Raw genomic sequence first — 17,580 nt, 5'->3', positions numbered from 1 at the left:
TTTGTGATATTCCTTCATTAGCAGCCTGAGCTCTTGGGATTAAAGGTTGCACTACCGCACTTGGCTCAAATATTCTTTCTCTGAAGATAAGAATGTGGTCCTAAGGAAAGGGAATGCATAAATTTGAATTTATGATTAAGTTTGATACATTAAAAATAGAGATATACAAATATGAGAAGTAGAAAGAAATCTAATCCAAATTTAGCCTTCTTCATCACCTTGCTGACTTTAGTGAAATCAGAACAGGGAATCACATCTTTATATCACAACAAAATGAATGGTATCCCAGATGTATGTGGCACTTGTCAATTTATTAAGGCCTTTCATACTTTCTATTTTAGTTGAGAATCATTATTCTGAAGTACACTGGATTGACATAATCATCTATACTCTTTAAATAAAGAAACTGAGACACAAAAAGTATAAATGCCAAAGCTACAAAATAGTTTTAATATATTTTTTAGACTTTAGATTGACTTTTAAAAATCCTTCGGAATATTTACTCTAATGTTAGCCCTAGCTAGGTAGAAAAATAAAATAGATGATTAGTGGAAAAAGGAACACCAAAATTACTGGATTTTCTCTGAGCTTTGTCAATAAACCATAGGATAGCAATTCTGAAAGATTAGATCATCATGTGCTACAAACATGAGGCCATAACCAATCCTTAGATGCTACAAACAATAGATCAGTCCCAAGCTTCACTAGGAATATATAAAATATTCCCATATTTTCATTTTTATAGCACTCACATGCACATCTTATTTTCTCCCAGTTTGCTCTGAGGAGAATATTTAAAACTTAAAAATGAAAACTGATTTATGTTTCATTAGTTCTGTTCCCCTACCTGAGAATATGGAAATAAAAACTAGGGGTATCTTACAAACCTACATAGCTGAAGAAAGGCTTTGGATGGAAGAGGACTTTGATAATTTCACTTTCATAGTGAGGGAAAAAGAAACTTGCTCAAATTTTGAAAAGAGTGACATGTATGAAATTATTCTAAGATGCCTCTTGGATTTCATTTTCTTTGGGAAATTTGCCTGCTATAAAGAAGGGGCCATATAGGAAATGAATAAGATGTGCCAATTTGGGGGGAGATAAGAACTCCTGTGTAAATAAGATGGTATTCAGATTGACAACTAATATCACTAAACCAAAGTACATAAAATTGGTTCAGACAATTTTAACTTTAATTTTACTCACATACTGATGAAATTCACTTCCTAAAAGCTTCAATATATGCAGGAAACAATCACAATTCCAAAACTCTTTTTGAATATGTTTTTAATATGGCATGAAACATATAAAAAGGAAAAAAAGTGTATGTCTGCAGTTAATCATGTAATTCTCCAAGGAAATAAGGGAATACTTCAAACAACTTCCCAATCATTTTCCCACCCTCTATTTTTCAAAGAACTATATCCAAACTATAACTCTCAATGTGGAAACCATGCCTAATTGATATGTAAATAAACCAGTATATGTTTATTAAACACTACTACTGGCCTAGCCTTGCATAGATCTTAGTGGTCGTGCTGCAACACAAATTATCATTCATATTTTTCTCTTATGTTGAGGCCATTAGAGAGAATCTATTCTTTAAAAGTGCCACTTATGTCAAACTGTGTAAACATTTGAACATATAACACTATAGCACAGCTCATTACTTAGAAGTACTGAGATCTCCAGAGAACACAGCATTGTAATGTCAAATATATGACCATATTGGGGAAAAACATAATTATAGGGATAACTGACTTATACCATATAAATTTCTGTAGAAGTAATCATGGCTATGAACACTATGTGCAAAGGAAAAACACCTTTACATAATATTGCATGTTGTATAATTCTTTATCATTAAAAAAAAGATTCCAGAAAAGACTTTTTTGTCATCATTACAGAGAAATCCTAGTCACACATTAGAAAAACTCACTGTGGACTCCAATATTATAGTTTGTATTGGGAAGGTGGTGGTTAGGAAAAGTTCTAGAAATTATGTATCAGAAGGAACGGTAAGACACAAAAAAGTGAAATTTATAATTATTATTAACAGAACTTCATTTTTGTCCATTATCTCAATTTGCACAGTCTGTGAAAAATATATTACTGGGAATAGATAATTAGTCACCAAGTCTGAAAGATATGTCTTTGGTAGCATCTGCCACGTCTGTCTGTGCATTCTGCACCATTTCCATTACTCTGCTCTCATTCAGGGCCCCTTCACATTGGACCTGAATGATTCAAATTAGTTATTAGGTCTTTTCTCCTATATTTTCCTTTGCTCTATTCCACTTCACATTACTGTCAACTAAGTAAGCTTAAATTACTCCCCACTAGTCCAGATATGAAGTCAAAATTATTTATATTAGCATCCTTAAATGAATGAGATGACTTTTAGTCTGACATTTCCAGTATTATCTCCAAAAATTTTGTAAATCCACAATTCTATACAGATTTTTCTTCAGTTACTTCTTCCTATTTACCAAACCTATTTTCTAATTTTTTTTCACCACTTTTGTTGTCTTTAAAACAAATGACAGTGTTCCCCACAAACTCCAGGAAACTACCTTTTCCCTTGGATTTGCACTATTCAGGGATACCTGTGTTAGTAAGCTTTCATCACTGTAACCAACATACCTGAGAACACTTGAATCAAAGATTTTGTTTGGGCTCACAGTTTCAGAGGTTCACTCCATGACCAGCTGACTCCATTGCTCTGGGTCCAAGATTAGGCAGAGAATTATAACAGAAGTGCACAGCAGAGGAAAGCTGCTCACCTCACAGTAGACAGGAATCAAGAGGCATGTGCCCAGAGAGATGAAATGCAATCCCCAAGTGCATGCCTTCAGTAACTTACTGCCGCAGTCCAGCTGCAGCAGAGTATCCGGGGGGTGACGAATGACTTGTGTAAGTTGATACAGCAGGAATGGAAGCCGTTTATTGTAGGATCTGAGTGATATTTATACATTTTACACAGCTTATCTAATTAGCATAAAATAGATACAGCAGTCAACCAATAAGGAATCTCCACACTTAATGGCTCGCTTTTGTTACTTCACAAACCACTCCCTCTGGCATTTTGCCAGGCACCATCCAGACTTGTTTACAGACTCTAACATTTCTCTGGCAAAATAACAGGTGCCAATCTGACTTGTTTACAGACCTTAACAACTTACCTCCAACCATGGCCCACCTGCCCAGAGTTTCCATGCAGCATGTTACAGTGTGGTATCAACTCAGTAAATTAATTAATTTACTGATCAGTTTGTGGTCAATAATAATCTAATTATTTTACCTCTTGCATTAACATTTTCCTTGTCTTGATAATTAGCATAAATGTTTGAAAATACACAAGTATTTTTATAAAAATAAATATAATATGCCCTAGATACTATTTTGAGGATCTGACAGTTAACCATCACTAGGCATCAATAATATTGAATAGTTGAGTCAGGTGCTGCTTTGTTCACAGAACCACCTGGCCCACCACACAGCTTTGCCACTGGCCTGTAGGACCCAGTACCTGGCCCTGAGCCACGTGGCCCAGGCCAGCTGGGATCCCTGGATGTGGCCAACAAAGCTCCCAGGGATGTGGCCAGATGCTTCACCACCTGCATGAAAATCAGCTTCCCTGGCATGCCACTTTGCCTCCAAGGCCCACAGCCTGGCCCACCCACACCAATCATCCAAGAAGGGAAATTGGGAAGTCTTAAACCTCAGCATTCAATCCAGTAAGCAACACAATAAAAAGGAAAGATGCAACAATCCACAGCCCATACTCCCACACTTAGTTTATACCTCAGGAAGAAATGAAAAGAAAATCAGATGGGCACAGACACTGAACACATATGCTCATTGACTATTTTGTCCACCATAATAGATATGACTCCTTAATTTCTTAACATTGTACCAATATTTGTAGTTGTTGTTGTTTTAATGTGCCCAAGCTCCTAAGAAGTTCCTTTTTACCAGCCTTTCTAGTTTCATCTCAAAATATATTGTACCTCTTATTCTTCAATATGTCAAGTTTCTTGATAATCTAGTCACATTTCTTTCTGCTCCAGTTGCTACCTCTTTTAAACTAACACCCTTTGATACACACTCTTAATGTAGTTATTTCCTGTTCATCCTCCATTACAATGGTCACAGTAAGTAGAAGATATTTTAATGAAGGAATATATATATATATCTCCATCCCCAGGCAAGGAAAAGCTCTATACAATAATCATGAATGTGGCTAACCAAAGTTGGATGCATTGGGAATAAAAACACTATGAGTCTATTTCTTTGGAGCTAATTCTGGTCTATTCATAGTTTTATACTTAAACTTTTACTTTTAAGCCTTTGATTCATTTTGAGATGTTAATTTTTATGCCTTGTGTGAAGAGAAAGGAACCAACATATTTAAGTACATTTTCAAAATGCTTTCGTTGAAAAGACATCCCATTCTCTATTCAACAGTTTTCATATTCTCATCAAAAGTTATTTTTTAATGTTTTACATATAGGTGAGAGCTAATTTCAGGTTTTTCTTTGTTTTCTACTGCAGTAAGACAGCAAAACAAAATCCAGCCACTTAGATTTTTAAGTTTAAATTATAGTATTGTTAACTATTGGTATAATGTTGTATACCAGTTCTTTAGAAATTATTCATTTTATATAACTGACATTTCATACACAATGAGTAGCAACTGCAAGCTCCTGCCAAATCAGCTAGTCTGTGGTTATAATACATTGACTATTCCAGATATCTCAAATAAATGGAATTATGCAGTACTTGTCTTCTGTGACTGGCTTATTTTTACTTTTCCTAATTTCCCCAAAGCATAATCTTATTGCAGCATATGACAAAATACCCTTCATTTTGTGGCTGAATAATATTCTATTAAATATATATGCTATGTTTAAATAATTTTTGAAATCCTCATTTAATGTAATTTGGATAAATAACCATCTGAGGGATAAATATGTAACATGGTAATTTAAGTGTTAATAATTATATTGAAAAGTGTCTATAGTGTTTCTCATTGAAATAGCACCATTTTCAAATCCACCAAGAGTGCAGAAGTTTACCAATTTTTCCAACTGTTCACTAGCACATTTTTTAAAGTAATGCAACTGTGAGCAAATTTGAGATAACCTGTCATTGCATTTCGTGCTTGCATTTCCTAAAGATTAGTAATATTGTGCATTTTTCTATACTCCTGTTGTCCATTTGTACTTTTTCCTAGGCAAATCACAAAATTAACTGCTTTACCAATCTTGTAAGTTTTTATCATCATTAATATTGATATGTTGAAGATACTTAATTATTTTGAATATATACCTCTTTAAAATTATATTGCATATATTTACCCTATCCCATATATGTCCCTCACATTCTGTTGTTTTGTTCCTTTTCTTTGCAAGTTGTTTTAATTTGATGTCCAATCCCATTTATCCATATGATAATTTATTTTTAACTGACACATTAAAAACACTAAAACTGTATGCATTAATGTGTTATCATGTGATGTTTTGACACATGTATACAATGTTTAAGTAGGAAAAGCATATGACTCCTCAAACTATTATCATATCATTATAAAGAAAAGTTTAAAATCATTTATTCTACGCTGACGTTGTGGCTCAGTGGTAGAGCACTAGCCCAGCACATGTGAGGTACTGAGTTCGATCCTCAGTACCACATAAAAGTAATAAATAAAATAAAGGCATTGGGTCCATATTCTAAAAAAAAATGTTTTAAAATAATTTATTCTAGATTTCTTAGACATACAGTACAAAAATCATTAGCTATAGTCATCCTATTACTGTAAAATAGCACTGTAGAATACTCAAGAACTTACTTCTCTCAACCTGCAATTTTGAAGCAATTGATTAACCAAATATATATATATATATATATATATATATATATATACACATATATAATATATGTATGCCACATATATATACTATATACAAGTATATATACATACATAGTATATTTTTAAAGTTTCTAATATATTTCTTTATGTTATTTTCATTGGTGAATTAATATTTCACATAATAGTGTCATTAAATATAACATAAATAAATGTACATAACATAATTTGATCAAACTCTTTCTCCATTACCTTCACTTACCTTCCCCACTCTACTTTCCCAATATGTGAACACTAATCTACTGATCTCCCTTCAATTATTATTATTTTAATTGGTGCATTCTAATTATATATAAATTACCATGGATATACATATCATAATATATAATATAAATAATATATGATATACATAACAATATATTTTATATAAAATTTACACCCATGAATCAAATGCATTCCTATAAATCAGTGATAAATCCCCTGAAAGAGAAATTAGAAAAATTACCCTATTCACAATAGCCTCAAAATAATAAAAAAAAAAACACCTGAGACTCAATCTAAGAAAAACAGTGAAATAACTCTACACTGAAACGTACAGAACATTGTAGAAAGAAATTGAAGAAGACCTTAGAAGATGGAAAGATCTCCCCATATTCTTGGATATGAAGAATTAATATTGCAAAAGTGCTATGCAGATTTAATGCAATTCTTATTAAAACTCCAATGACATTTTTCATAGAAATAGAAAAATCTATCATGAAATTCATTTGGAAAAATAAGAGACCCAGAATAGCCAAAGCAATCTTTAGCAAGAAAAGGGAAACAGGAGGCATCACAATATTAGAACTTATACTATACTGCAGATCCATAGTAACAGAATTGGCTTGGCATTGGCACCAAAAGAGACACATACACCTATGGTACAGAATAAACGATAGAGAGAAAAATGCACATAAATACAGTTATCTTGTGAGCCAAAGGGGGAAAAAAAAACAATGGAGAAGAGATAGCTTCTTCAACAAATGGTACCAGGAAATCTGGAAATCCCTATGTGACAAAATGACCTTAAAACCCTCTCACACAGTGCACAAAACTCAGTCCAAAGTAGATCAAAGACCTTGTTGGTAGAACAGAGACCCTGTGCCTAATAGAATAAAATCAGGCCTACATCTTCACTAAGTCAGCTTAGGAGCTGACTTCCTTAACAAGATTCCCAAAGTGCAAGAAGTAAAATCAAGAATCAATAAATGGGATGGAATCAATCTAAAAAACTTCTTCTCAGCAAAGGAAACAATGAATAATGTGAAAAAAGACCCTATCAAATGGGAGACAATCTTTACTACATGCACCTCAGAAAGAGCATAAACCTCCAGGATATATAAAAAAGTCAAACATTTAACAGAAACACACACACACACACACACACACACAGACACACACACACACACACACACACACAAATAACCCAATCAATAAATGAGCTAAGAGACTGAAAAGACACTTCACAGAAGAAGAAATACATTGCTCAACAAATATATATATATAAAATGTTCAACATCCCAAGCAATTAGAAAAACACAAATCAAAACTACTCTAAGATTTTATCTCACTCCAGTCAGAATGGCAATTATCAAGGATACAAGTACAATAAATGCTGGCAAGGATGTGGGGAAAAACGTAGACTCATACAATAATGGCGAGACTGCAAATTGGTACAGCCATTATGGAAAACTTACAGTGAAACCTCCATTCGACCCAGCTATCCCTCTCCTTAGTATATACCCAAAGGACTTAAAATCAGCATACTACAGTGACAGCCATATCAATCTCTACAACAGCTCAATTACAATTGCTAAACAATGACAATAATCTAGATGCTCTTCAACAGGTGAATGGATAAACAAAACATGGTATACATACATAATGGAATATTACTCAGCATTCAAGAATAATGAAATTGTGGCATTTGCAGGTAAATAGATGGAGCTCTAGAATATCATGCTAAGGAAAATAATTTAATCCCATAAAACCAAAGGCTGAATGATTTCTCTGTTGTGTGGATGCTAATTCACAATTATGGGAAGGGGCTAGGGAAGAATAAAGGTACTTTGGATTAGGCAGATGGGAGTGAAGGGAGCGAAGTGGTTATGGGACTAAGAAAGTTAGCAGAATAAATCAGACATTATTACCCTATGTGTACATATGAGTACATGACTGGGGTGATTCTACATTATGTACAAGTAGAAGAAATGAGAATTTATTTAAGTGTGATTTGTCAAAAAGCATTCTACTCTCATGTATAACTAATTAGAAAAAAAAATTTTTAAATACCAAGAACTTTTTAGTCCTCTCTAACTGAAATTTAGAAACAATTGATTCTCCAATTACATACATATGGACTATATATATATATATATATATATATATATATATATATATATATATATACACACACAATATATAATATACACATATACTATATACACATATACACAATATGTATATATATACTTTCATTTATTATACATATATAATGTGATTTTCAAGTCTCTTATATATCTCTTTGTATTATTTTCATTGGTGAATTATAATTCCATGTATTCGTGGAATTAAGTATACCATATTAATATATTTACTCAAAAAAATTTCATCGATTTATTTCTTCAGTAGCTTCACTGTCCTTTCCCACACTACTCTCCCAAAATGTGCACATTACTCTAGTGATCTCTCTTCAATTATTTTTATTTTAATTATTGAATTTATAATTATATATAAATTACATTATATATATCATAATATATAATATAAATAAATATGATATACATAACAACACATATTTTATAATATCCAATGTATTATGTGATTGTAATATATATTATATTATTATTTTTTTCTTGCATGTCTTTTTATTCTTTATTTGTTTAATTAGGTATATATAACAGCAGAATGCATTTTGATTCGTTGTATACAAATGGAGCACAACTTTTCATTTCTCTGGTTGTACACAATATAGAGTCGCACCATATGTGCAGTCACACATGTACCTAGGATAATGATGTCCATTTCATTCCACCTTCTTTCCTGCCCCCATACCCCCTCCCCTCTCTTCCCTCTACTTTGCCCACTTGATGTTTATTTACTTATTATATTTTATTTATTTTATTTTTTCTTATTCTTTGGTGGTATCAGGTATTGAACTCTGGGACACTCCACCACTGAGCCACATTCCCCAGCCCCATTTTGTATTTTATTTAGAAACAGGTTCTCACTGAGTTGCTTAGTGCCTCATTTTTGCTGAGGCTGGCTTTGAACTTCGGATTACAAATGTGGGTCACCACACCCAGCTGGTACTATATTATATATCATAAAAATGTGTACTATTATGTACATTGTATATGTATAATTATACAGATATTTTTATAGTATATATGGACATGGACATAGTATAACTTGATAGATTTCATTCCCTATTAGTTCCTCATGTCCTCCCCTACTTCCTTCCTCATGATGCTCTTTTACTACCCTATTGATCTCCCTTCAGCTTTAATAAGATTCCCTTTTTCATTCTTTCTTCTTTTCTATGGAACTTCCCCATGTGAGAGAAAACTTCTGATGCTTGGCCTTCAGAGTCTAGCTTATTTTGCTTTGCATGATGGTCTCCCATATTCATAATGTACTGGAAAATAGCATAATTTATTCTTCTTTATGGCTGAATAAAACTCATTATGTATATATACAACAATTATTTTTTTAATGAATATCTCAGAAGGTTTCATGAGATGACTATTGTGAATTGTGCTGGTATATACACTGGTAGCCTGTATCATTATAACATGCTGACTTTAGTTATTTGGACAAACACCAAGGAGTGGGATAGCTGAGTCACATTGTGGTTTTATCCCTGGTTTTGTCCACATGTAAGGTTGTATTATGACAATTTTGCACATTTTTGTAGTTTTTAAAATAATAGTTTGTTTGTTCCACCTTCGTGGAAGTGATTAGCTGATTGTTTTGTGGTTAAGTGATTTTCTCCAAGAGTGTGTTTTTATTCCTTACTTATTTTTCATGTGCTTCACATATTGTTTGTTTTCTGGTAACAATGAGACTTACAAAAAACGTTTGAATTATAACAAAAACTGCCATCTGTATAGGGGGTAAAAATGGGAGTTCATAATTCGCTTGAATCAAATGTATGAAATATGATATGTCAAGAGCTTTGTAATGTTTTGAACAACTAATAATAAAAAAACTGGGTTTTTTTATTTGGTATTTTTAGTTATGCATGGCAATAGAGTATATTTTTACGTATTTATACAAACATGGAGTATATTATATTGTAATTAGTTTCCCAGTGTTGTGGATTCACAGGACGGTGAGATTCACTGTGGTATATTCATATAGGTATATGGGAAAATTATGTCAGATTCTTTCAAATTTCCTATCTATTTCAATTCACCCCTTTTTCCCTTCATTCTTAACCATTAAACTTCTGTTCTTCCCCTTACCCTGTTGTTGTGTGTTAGCATCTACATATCAGAAATAACCTTCAACCTTTGCTTTTTTGGAATTGGCTTATTTCACATAACACAATACTATCCAGAGCCTTCCATTTACTGGAAAATGTCATAAAGTCATTCTTCTTTATGCTTAAGTAATATTCCATTGAGTATATATACCACATGTAAAAAGTTGTTTGACTGATAGTAACTTACCATTGATCATAAAGATAAAAAATGAACCAATAAGAAAAAAAAATTTACAAATAGAATTAAAATTTATTTACACTCCATTAATTTTCACATATGGCATTTTTTATGTTCCATTTTATGTCTGTTTCTATTGTCTATCATTATATTAATATTGTTATTTATATTTGGTCTTTTTTTCAAACTAGTGGTATAAATGATTAGCATATCCTATCTTCCATATTAGAGAATTTTTAATTTGTCTGAATACTTACTATTTAGTGATCTTTTTTACTATCCAGCAATTTCTTCTCACCCATTTATGTCTCTCATTTAGTTTTATGTATTCCCCTTAGCATTTCCTGTAAGATAGGTTTGGTGGTAATAAATTCTTGCAGCTTTAATTTTTCCGGAAATTTTAAAATATTGGACAGTTTTGCTGCTAAAGTGATTTTGATGACTTTTTTCTTCAGCACTGTGAATATTTCATTTTACTCCCCTTTGCCCTATAATTTTTTTTTTTTTTTGCTGAGAAGTCTGTTGTTAGCCTAATTAAAATCTTTACTTTTAATTTTAGGTGTTTCTTGAAATGAACTAAATCCCATATTTGCAGCATACATTCAGTTTAAACCCATTCACACTTTTAATTGAGTATCTCATTGTTTACATTCAAGAAAATTGTTTATGACTAACAATTTACTATTGCCATTTTGCCAATAGTTTTTTACTTTATTTGTGAATTTTTGTGTTGTTGTTGTTGCTGCTGTTGTTTTGTTTTGTTTTTGTCTTTGTTGCCTTCATTTTTTATTTGATATATTGTGGTTTGTTTTAATTACTTTTGCATATTTACATTAGGTTTTTACTTTATAGTCATAATTATATTTATTTATAATACCTTCTTAGCTACAACGCACTGTTACATAATAACAACTTAACCTTGCCAGCTTACAAAAAATTGTATTTTTGGCAATCCCCTTCACTTTTATTTTATTTCTTCTTTTCAGACATACGTGGAAATAGAGTGTATTTTGACATATTATACATACATGAAGTATAAGTTATTCTAATTAGGATCCCATTCTTGTGGGATATTCATATATAAGTCCACTGGTCAGTGTATTTATATATGAACATAGGAATGCTATGTCTGATCATTCTACTGTGCCATAAACACGCATTGGAGAAAAGACAGCCTGTTCAACAGATGGTGCTGTGAAAACTGGACATCCATATGTAGCAGAATGACATTTAACCCCTATCTTTTACCCAAGACAAAACTAAACTCAAAGTGCATCAAGGGCCTAGGCATTAGTACAGAAATTCTATGACTACTAAAAGAAAATGTAGGTATAAATTTTTCATATATTAGCTTAAGAACCAACTTCCTCAACATGACTCATAAAGTGCAAGAAGTAAAATCAAGCATCAATAAATGAAATGGTATCAAAATAAAGTTTCTTCACAGCAAAAGATACAATTAAGAGTATGAAGAGAAATTCTATGAAAATGAGAGAATATTTTTGCCACCTCCATGTCAGATTGCAACTCCAGTCAGAATTGCAATTGTCAAGAATAAAATTAACAATTGTCAATTGTTAATTGTCAGCTTGGATGTGTGGGAAAAGATACATTGCTGGTGGGACTGCAAATTGCTGCAGCCACTCTGGAAAACTGTATGGAGATTCCTCAAAAAAATTGAAATTGAACTACAATTTGACCAAGTTATCCCACTCCTTAATATATACCTAAAGGAATTAAAATCAACATACTTCAGTGACACAGGCACATCAATGTTTATAGCAGCTTGATTCACAATAGCTAAACCATGGAACCAACCTAGATGCCTTCAATAGATAAATGGATAAAAAACAAATGTAAAGGATGACTTTATGAGATTTCCCAGCAAATGTATGGACCTGAAGACTATCAATCTAACTGAGATAAGCCAATCCCAACAAACTATAGGTCGAATGTGTTCTCTGACATGTGATGCTAACACACAAGAATGGGAAGGAAGGAAGAATAGAGTTTGTCTTCACTTTTAATGTCACAGTTAACATTTTTTTGTATTTTGTGTCCATTAAAAAATTATTGTAGTCAGGCATGGAGGCTCATTCCTGTAATCCCAGTGGCATGGGAGGCTGAGGCTGGAGGACTGAGAGTTCAAAACCAGCCTCAGCAAAAGTGAGGCACTAAGCAACTCAGACCCTGTCTCTAAATAAAATGCAGCATAGGGCTGGGGATGTGGCTCAGTGGTCGAGTGTCCCGAGGTCAATTCTTGGTAACACCCTCCCAAAATTATTGTTACCAAAATTTAAATTTGTAGATTACATTATTCCTCTGTAGCCACGTTTTTAGCTTTCTATAAAGTTCATTAGTACTAGCATGGTTCCAATTTTAGTGGTGTTAAAGGATACTGTAGAACTTCTGGTCTTTTCTCTTACTTGGGAAATCATGGCCCAAACAATCCTTCTTGGTACTGGGTCCAGCTTGCTCACTTGCTCATAGTGCAGGTGGCTCACATTGAGTAGTCATGGTTCTGTGGTTTGCACTAAAATTGTGTGCACAGAAACCTCTGCTCTAGGACCCATGTCATGTATTAAGCTTTTGACACAGTTTGGACACACACATATTGGCCATAGAATTTAAATCTAGAGCCCAGGCTCATGTCGATATATAATGGCACTAGTTTCTGGTCAATGGTTAGCTCAATGCAGTTGTGGCTCCTATGTAGTAACTTCTAAAACTCCTCGAAGACCAGATGAACCAGAGTCAGGATTTCAAACATAAACTGACAAAACAAGTCTGTAGGGCCCAAAGTGTGGTCTAGGTGACAGCATCATGACTCATGTATCTGATGTACAGGGCCACATGTGGTTTAGTCATGGAACAGAGGGCTAAAGACATAGACAAAAATATGTCTATTAATATGGAATCTAAATTGTTCACAAGGTTAGGTTTTGATGGTGTGTCTGTTTCTGGAATGGTACAATAATATCTCCTTACTCTGGGAAGTTGTAGCATCATTGCTCTTTCCAGGAAGTTTACAGAGGCAGTGGCAAAGCCTCAGAGTTGAAAGCTTCCAGAATACTCCTTTGGATGGAACACTTGAGACCACACTGATGAATATTAGGGGGAACACTTGTGTTAATGTTTTGGTGCATCCATAGCTCTTCTGGAATGTGTTCATATCCTCAGTGGCAGAGACCATGTAACACCTATAGAGAATGTCGCCAGGAATCATGATGTCACATACTGTGTGACTTTTCCAAGTCATCTGTTTCAGTAAGCTTTTTCTCATTCTGTGAACAAATAACCTAATAAGAACAATTATAGAAAGAAAAGTTTATTTGGGGGCTCACAGTTTCAGAGCTCTTAGTCCACAGATGGCTTGATTTGATGCAGGGCTTGATTTGAGGAAGGACATCATGATAGCAGAGTATAGAAGAGAAAACCAATCAGGAGCATGGGACCAGAAATAGAGAGAGAGAAAAAAATCCAATCTCAAGGGACAAAATATATACTCCTAAGGCCAGCCCACAATGAGTCAACTCTTCAAGTCATACCCAGTCTTTAGCTACCAGTTAATCCCTATGAGAGGATTAATTTACTGATTCAGTTAAGGCTCTCTTAGCCCAATCATTTCACCTACAATACTTCTTGCATTGCCTCACACACAAAATTTAGGGGACACTTAATATTTAAACTATAACACCATCTTCTGATATTTCAGGCATGCCAGTCTTCCCAGCTTATCTTTCTTTGTAGTTATTTTCCCTTTTATGACTCTAATATATCATTGCAGGCTCTTAATTGAACTCTTAAGCCCTCCTGGAAATATTTTCATTATGAATAAGGGTATACTTGCTCTTGTAAGTTAGTATCTCCTATGACATTCAATTTTCTGACAAGCTTCCTTATTTAAATATTATTTTTTAAAAATTTTATTTGTTCTTCTTAGATATCTATGTCAGTAGAATGCCAGGTGGGTAAAATATACATTCTTCTGATGTTCCATGAAATATTTATCCACCTCTGTTAGGTCCATTTCATCTGTAGTGGTGTTTTAGTCTGTTATTTCCTTATGTCTATACATTGTATCCATTATTTAGAGTATGAAAGTCTGTCATGCATTATATAATTGTCTATTTCTCTCTTGTTCTGTCAATGCCTGTTTATATATTTATGTGATATTGTTCTGAATGCCCATAAAATTGTTTTATCTTCATGACGAACTGACACTTTTCTCATTATATCATGTCCTTGTCTCTTGTTGCTGCCTTTATGAAAATGTTTGCTTTGTGAAATATAAACATAGACAACCCTGCTTTCTTCTGATTTCTTTTTATATGGAATATCTGTTTTTCACCACTTTGCATTCAGGCTCTATGTGTCCTTAAATTTACAATGAGTCACTTGTATGCAGCATGTCACTATATTCTTTTTTTACAAAGCACTATATATCTATTGATTAGTAAGTTTATGCACTTACACAAATTATCTAGGAGCAAGAACTTTATTATTACCATCTTGATTACTGTTTTCTGTGTGTCTTAATAGTTCTTCTATCCCCCACTTTTCCTGTCTTTTTCAATGTTTTATCCTTTTTTATATTGATTTTATCTAATTCCTTCATTTTTCTTATACTTCTATGAATATTTTTGTGGTTTCTATGTGATTTTTAAAAACCACCTCACAGTACTATTAAACTATTTTAAGTGGATCATAATTGCATTCAATTTCACATTTTTAATCTTCCCATATACACTTTTAGTTGTTCTTGTAATTTTCATGTTTATAATGTATATTTATTAACAAATTTTATCCTCATAATTATATTACTATTTTTTCTTTTAACATTTATAATAAAATTAAAATTAATTTACCCACCACATTATAATTTTGTACTGTTGTTTATAAACAAATTTTATAGTTTAATCTACTTTTATATTGCTGGTTAACATCCATTCATTTTATTTTGAGGAAATTATTTTAATTCTTTTTAAGCAGGTGGGTGGTAATGAACTATAAAGCAGATATATGCAAGAAAGTCTGCATCTATTTAATTTTAGAAGTCAGTTTTGCCAGATATGTTTTTTTCTGGTTGGCATTATCTATTATTTCAATACATTCAGTGTATAATTCCACTTCGCTATGGCCTATAGCATTTTTCCTATACAAACCATTAATATTTTTCTCATGTACCTGACAAGTCACATTTTCTCTTTTCAAAATTATCTACTTTTTGGATTTGATTACTAATTTGAGTCTAATGAATCTTAGTGTATATTTATCACTTTTGGAAACTGTAAGTCTTTCTGGACCTGGATATCTATTTCCTTCTACAGATCTGGGAGTTTTTCAGCAATTATTTCTTTGAATAAGATTTCTAGTCCTTGCTCCCTTCTTCAATGTCATAATCTATATATCCATTCCCTATATAATATACATTAGTACTTTATGCTCTCACAACTCTTTTAACTTTTTATGTATATGTGTGTGTGTATATATATATATATATATATATATATAGAGAGAGAGAGAGAGAGAGAGAGAGAGAGAGAGAGAGTTGAACTTGAACACAATACATTTATTTTATTTATTTATTTTTATGTGATGTTGAGGATTAAACCCAGCTTCTTACACATGCTAGGCAAGCACTCTACTACTGAGCCATAACCCCAGCTCCCATTACTCTTTTTTGATTCCTTTTTCTTTTTGATCCTACAACTTCATAATTTCTGTTAATCTGTTTTCATATTTGCTGATACTTACTTCCTTTTTATCTCATCCACCAATAAACCTAATAAATTTTCATTTCTGTTATTATATTCTTCAGATCAAGGATTTATTCCTGACATTAAAAAATTTTAAATTTTGTTGAAATGTTTACTTGTTTCATGCATTGTTCTTTTATTTTATCATTTTTATGGTTGTTATTTTGAATTCTCTGACAAATAACTCAAATATGTCTGTTTAATTAATGTTGAAACCTGGAAATTTGTCTTCTTCATTTTTGGTGGAGTAATTTGCCTGTGTCTCACTTTTCCTCGCCTCTTTGTACTATCTGCAGATTAGAAATACAACTATTTCTCGCAATCTTTGTGGTCTGTGCTTATACAGGAGAAATCCCTCAATTATCAGGCTGGGCATAATGTACTGGTGATTCTTATACCTTTATTCCCTTTCAAACTTCCATCTATATTCTTAGTGTGTCACCAAGGTAAAAAATGTTCTGGGTTCCACCAGCATTAAGACAAGTATGACAGATACCAATCTCTAAGACTTACCCCATAAATATTTAGGTATGCAACCCAACTATTTCCCTCCCCAGGAAAAAGCTTCAATTTGTAGTTTTATGAATCTGAATGATGGACAATCTTAATTGCAATTTGAAAATCCAAAGTATTATCTTTCTTCTTTCAAACCTTAGGTGTCACAGTATTATGGGTCATATTAGCTTTCAAATACATGTGAGATAGAAGTTGGTATCTTGATGAGCCTTATAAAAAGTTGACACATTGGATATGAAATGCAACTATTTCCCCTTCAAAGGACTATATTGATTCTGCAGTTTTGCTCTCAATGGTGCTATGGTAGGAATAAGAATTATGTTCAGAGTGTTTCTAAACTTTTTATTGGTTCATTGTAGTTATATATAAACTTTTGTCATAATTATATAATATGGAATATAATTTATTCTAACTCATTCTCTGGTACTTCCCCTTTCCCTCTCCTCCTCATTCACCCTCTTGTCTTCCCTGTATTGTACTGATATTTCTATTTACTTATAGAGTTTTTAAAATTAGTGTCTTTTGGATGTACATGATGGTGAGATTCACTGGGCTGTATTCATATATGTATGTAGAAAATTTAGGGCAGATTCTTTACGCTGTCTTTCCCAACCCATTGCTCCCCCCTTTCCTTCATACTTCTCCATCTTCTCCATTGGTGCTTTTTATATTTTTACCACCTCACCAATTTGGTGAATCATTCAACCTTTTACTTTTTTGGTACTACCTTAGC

This window comes from Callospermophilus lateralis, chromosome X, assembly GCF_048772815.1.
Source record: "Callospermophilus lateralis isolate mCalLat2 chromosome X, mCalLat2.hap1, whole genome shotgun sequence".
NCBI lineage: Eukaryota > Metazoa > Chordata > Mammalia > Rodentia > Sciuridae > Callospermophilus > Callospermophilus lateralis.
Note: the sequence above shows the minus strand (reverse complement) of the source record.